Source organism: Leucopleurus acutus, assembly GCF_964270905.1.
Source record: "Leucopleurus acutus genome assembly, chromosome: 6".
Taxonomy (NCBI): Eukaryota; Metazoa; Chordata; class Mammalia; order Artiodactyla; family Delphinidae; genus Leucopleurus; species Leucopleurus acutus.
In genome coordinates this window covers 115,262,359-115,268,288 of record NC_139149.1, presented here as the reverse complement: position 1 = coordinate 115,268,288, position 5,930 = coordinate 115,262,359, and positions in this window count along the sequence as shown.

The following is a 5,930-nucleotide window of genomic DNA, read 5'->3' as shown; positions in this document are numbered from 1 at the left end:
ATGCGACCTTAGCCTCAATGTAGAGTTCTGCCCCTGGGAAGTTATCCTGAGGGGGCCATTGCAAAAGAGGAAGTAAACATAGCTAAAAATGGCGCAGCAACATGAATACAACGGCTGAAGCCCTTAACGTGACCTAAATGTTTAATAGGTGAATGGCCACACGTGTCATGGTCAATCAATTCAAGGGGATTTTTGCAGCAATTAAATTCATAAACATAAAGTCTTTGTAAAAGTAGTCTTTCTGAGATAATATTAAAAAAACATGGAAAGTGATATTATATATACCTCTTGGCTATTAGTATGTTCTAGACTAGATTTATGGATAGATATTGGAAGGGAACATAGAATTGAAAACTCTTTTAAGGTTAGGGGGATAAATGATCAGTGAAACAATATTTTCTTTTAAGATTTTTAAAAATATTGTAAAATTATTTTAATGATTTTTTTTGCCCCAAGTCTTAACTTTAACAATCCAAACTTAAAAAATAGGACATTTCTCTTTCTTTTCTTTTCTTTTTTTTTTTTTTTGGTCTCTTTCTTTTTTCCCCCTTTTGACTAATGCTTGTGTTCACAGTTGAATAATAAAAGAGAACATTTTTGCAAAACTTCTGAAAGGCCCTGGAGCTAAGGGCAGATAAATGTTAGGGAAAGTTTGGAGGAATAAAGAAAAGTGGTAAAAAAAAAATGATGGCAGTGGTAGAAGCAAAGGCATTATAAATAAAGCAGGGAAGAATAGAAGATGTACAAGGGAAAGCGAGGCCAGGGATGGACCGGGAACAGGGGCAGTCTTCTAGAAAAATGTCATCATTTAAAGCCCCTTCTCATACTCGTTATTTATTTCCTCGGTAAAGACGAGTCTCTTGGCTAACAACATGAGAGGGAATGTAAACAGTTCATTATGCTTTGTCGTTGCTAGTTTTATTTTAATTCTTTAAGCTCCATGGGGCAGTGCCACACTCTTGTATTGTGAGCACATCATAACGTTGTAGGTGCTCAGTCAATGTTGAATGAATGCTGACTACATGCGTTCACTTTCATTTATTCCCTGAGACCAGGACTGGCCTTGCTTGCCCTTCCTCTCTGTCCATTAATTCTTGCCTCATTTCCTTCTGTGTCTTCATCTCTTTGCAACAAGGTCTTCTGGTACTTTCAGCTCCGGTGGCCATTTGATGAAGAGGACCTTTCTCAAGACAAAAGGGTGTCTCGGTGCTGCTCTCCCCTCCCCACCCGGGGGGATCTGGCTCCTCGCATGCACCCAAACCTCAGGACAGGGTCGTGGCTGGAACTTCTCTTGTGTTCAGGGAGCCCAGCACAGGACATTCATGATGTCACCTCCTAGGATCCCCCTCTGCCTTCCCAGTAGCACCCAGAGCCTCTGCCTGGACATCTGCCTTCTGTCCTGCAACACTCCCTCATGGTTTATGCTGATGGCTTCTGTCCTCTTCACTCTTCCTGGACTGTAGGACCACCGAGGACCCAACCCATTCCCACTGGGTTAGGACTCCATACTCCATCCAGTGCCCTTGACTTTCCTCCCCTTGCTTTAGGTCATCTCCTCCATTTCCAGCCTGAGTACAGACAGCTCTCTTGGAACCAGAAAAGGCAAATTCATGGTGTGGATGCGGCCCCTGCTGCAGCCATTACTAATCAATCACAGCCTTCTTTCCAATGGAGCCTGGATGTGGTCTTAGAATCCCCGCTTAGGATCAGAGTTGGTGAGCGACTTGGAGTGATCGGGGTGAATAGGTTGGTGGCAGCCTTCATTCCCGCACAAGGATGTCGTGCCCCATAGGCTTGATCAGCGTCCCGATCTTGAGCATCTCCAGAGGTGGAATCGAGACGGTATCTTCCTTAGGCACTTCTCTCCCTGTTCATCCTTCCTTCCTGCCTCCTGTTTGCTCAGGGCTCCCCAGGTCCCAGCAGACTCTGTGCCGGAGTGAGTCGCTGTGACCTGCAAGCCTGACCCAAGGCTCACAGCCACACTTGATTTCTCAGCTGGGAGTCTGATTGTAGCCATGCTTTGGAGCCACCAGAGTCACCCGGGTGACCCTGTGCCCACTGGACTGTGCGAACCGCTCGCCCAGAATGTGAGGCTCCTGCTGCTTGCTTTCCCACAGCGCCTAACCCAGCTCCCTTGCAAACTGCGTGTCATCAATTCTCTCTCTCTCTCTCGGAGGGATGATTTATACATTCCTAAAAGCAGACTGGAATCCGGAGTTGACTAACAGAAAGTCAGTTTTTGGTGGGGAAAGAAATGTAGGAATTCTGGAAACCAAACAGAACTCATCGTGTATTTGTGGAATCAAAGCTGAAACCATCAAGTGTTTCCCACACAACTTACAGCCGAAGTTTTGGGATCCCAGCCTTAGAATCCTATCACTGACCTTGGGCGAGACCCTTAGCCCCTCTGAGGCTACTTCTGCTCCTGGCAAACCGAGGCAACACCGGGGCTGCCCTGCAAGGCCGCTCTGAGGACTGGATTAGGTTACTCTTAGTCCAGCGTTTGGGCTAAAACGAGGTGATTACTGTTAACCGGATGGAAGCAGCCAGATGGACGCTAGGTTGGGATGTCCCATAACCTTATTCACCCGGGGTTTTAAGACACAGCTTCTTTAACCTGTAAGAGTGGAAAGCAAACATTATACTTAAGTTTTCTGGAGGCAACAAGATCGTAGGGAAGTAATTTTCAGCTTTCTCTCCTTCAAAGCAAAGACGGGAGCCGCCTGGAAACCTTCTGGGTGCCATCTCAGGACGCGCCACTAGGGGGCGGTATCTCACCGCGAGGATCTTTAATTTCCCTCCTATCGGGAGGAATTCGGACAGACCTTGGGTTGAGCAGTTTAACACGCGGGGCCTTATCTCATCCTCTATTTTTCAGTTCAGGGCAATTAATTCCTCCTCCTCCTCCAAATGACTTTTTCAAGTGGAAACCTGGGGCTCTGTGCTTCTGAGGAGTCCCCTTCCGTGTGCCTTATATTTGGCTCTAAATCTTCCGGCTTCCTCAGGCCTGTAGTCCCCTTTAGGCTGCACTGACGGTCCAAGCAAGTGGACGTGTGTACGAGGCTCGGGGTGCAGGTCAGGATCAGCCTGGAGCATCTGGGTGCAAATCCGATGAAGGTTTTGGGAGAGCAGAGGGGAAGGAAGCTGGTAGGTAGGTTCCTCCGGGCGTCCTTGCTGGGAAGGGGGCGTTCCCAGCTGTCTTGGGGAGGCTGATGGGCTGAAGGAGGGGCCCGTGTGGAGGAGCGTGAGGCTGTGAAAAGGTCACTGCTGCATGTCTTGGAGGTCGGGGGCTGAGTCCGATAAAGTTGAGGATGATTTTTGAACTGGATTTAACTAGATTTGAATGACCATGTATTAAGCTACCTTATTTGCAGCATCTCCTGCAATCTTCTTCCAAATGAAGAACCAAGGCTCAGAGAGGTTAGGTAACTCTCCAGAGGTCACACAGCTAGTAAGTGTAATGAGAGGTTTGAACTCACATTCTCAGCAGCGTTGCACAAGAGGCTGGGGGGACCCCTCAGTACCAAAGGGCACTCTCTCCAGCTCTGTGACTCCTGGCGATCGGTGCCTGAGGCAGCCTGGACACAAGTTTAAGCCCAGGTCACAGCTGAATTTCTGAGGCCATATTATGAATCCACATCCTTCCTGATCCTTTCAATTCCGTTCTCTCTCCGCACTTAGATCCACTCTGCCCACTGCCCCACCAAGACCTACTCACTCTGCCCATGTCAGCGCTTCTCCCTCCTGGAGCAGCTCGTGTACCAAGTGCTTACTGTGCGCCTGGCACTGCTCTGGCTTCTGGGGCACAGTCTCTGTCCTCGGGCCGCCCACGTTCCCGTGAGGCATTTCTCTGGGGTCTGTGCTTTCTAGAACTTACTCTCCATTCTGTATTAATTATTTACATAACACACAATCCCAGAACGTAGCAGATGACACGATAGACTTCTATCATCCATACCCCCTAAAGTTTGGGATCCTGGTGCGGCTCAGTTGGGTTCTTCCTCAGGGTCTCTCACAGGCCGTCATTAAGGTGCTGACTCCTCTTGAGGGCCCTGGGGAAGGAGCCCTTCCACGCCCCTTCACGTGGTCCTTGGCAGGGTTCAGCACCTCAGGGCTGTTGGCTGGAGGCCTCCCTCAGTTCCCTGCCAGGCGGGCCCCCCGCAGATCAGCTCACGGTGTCAGCTGGCCACCTCAGATGGGAGACAGCACCACAAATTAAAACCAGAGTCTTTTCGTAACTGGATATTGACGTGACATCCCATCACTCTGCTGTCTTATGTTCTTCAGAATCAGGTCATTAGGTGCAGCCCACACTTCCTGGAAAGGCTGTGAGCACTGGAAGAAGGTGTGGCTACCTGAAGCGGGGCGGGGGGGGGGGCGGCACTGGGGTCATCTTAGAGGCTGCCCACCAGTTTGCCCTCTGGCCCTCAAAGATTCACATCCCTTTCACATGAAAAATACACTCAACTCCTCCCAAGACCCCCAAAGTGCCATTCCATTTTCACATCAGCTCAAAGTCCAGAATCTCAGCGTCTGAATCAGATCTGGGTGTGAACAAGGCCCCAGGGTGTGGTTCAAGTACAGTTCCTCTCAATCTGTAGATCTGTGAAACTAAAGAGACACATGCCCTGTCCCCTGTGCACTGCAGGTAGGACGGGCACAGGACAACCGCTGTAGATATTCCTGCTCAAGAAAGGGGGGGAAATGGGGGTATGAAGGAGTCACTGGTCCACAGCAGTTCTGAAATTCAGTTGGGTAAATGGCGACCATTTCTGGAATAGTTTCCACATCTCTCTAGCTCCTGACTCTGAGCCATCCTTCCTTTATTCATGAAAGGTCAAATGTGTTTACAGCTAAATGGTCTCCTTAATCTGTTTCCTGCTGGTCTAACTCTTCCTTTCTTTATGTGTCTTCAGTCCAAGCTGGCAGTGTTTCTACTGGTGTGAGTGGGGGAGGGACACACACACAGAGGGGTTCAGCTGTTACAGTGATTTTTTTTCTTTCTTAAGCTGGGTAATAGGTATACAGGTCATCATTGCCTCACTCTTTAAACCTTTGGGTATGTCTTCAATATTTCACAGTAAATGCTGTAAGAAGAAAGTATTCTTTTAAAAGAAAACTCAGGGTGTTGGTGCATGAATAGAAAGACTGATCCACAGAACAAAAGTCCAGAAATAACCCAAGTACATAGGGAAATCTAGTCTATGATAAAGATGACATTTCACATGCTGGAAAAGTGATAGGCCTTTTAACAAATGATGCTGAGAAAATTAAGTAACCATTCCTCATCTCAGACACAACAATAAGCTTCAAATGAATTAGACATATAAACGAGAACAATGAAATCATACAAATTCTAGAAGGTAACATGAGTGAATTCCTCTATGGGGAAAAGGTTTTTCATTATGAATCAGAATCCAGGTGTCATGAAAGAAAAAGTGAGTAAAATAAAACACATAAAAATTACAAAAGAACCTCTACAACCCAAATGTGCCACGTGCACTGTTTAAAACACACACACACACGATTTGCCAGAAAATACTTGCAATGTATCAGAAACAGGGACAATTTCAGGAGCCCATAAAGAATCCTTCAAGACTGAGCAAAGACAGGTGAAGATGGCCACGTTGGCAGTACTCTGGTTTTTCATTCTCTCTGAATTCCTCCATAAGAATAGCTAGAGCAACTAGACAGAGAAGCAGAAGCTACGGGTAACATTTATAATAAAACTGGGTCACAACATGTCTTAAGAACTTCAAAATACAAGCAGATGGGAGCAGACCATTATCAGTACCTGAAGACTCGTGTGTTTTTGTGTCTGTGCAAGGAAAAGCAGAAGTAATGGGGCTTCTGATGGACCCTGGAAGAGGAAACCCCCAGAATAGCCACGGGGTTTTCACGATAATGCACAGAAGCATGATTTGAGCGCG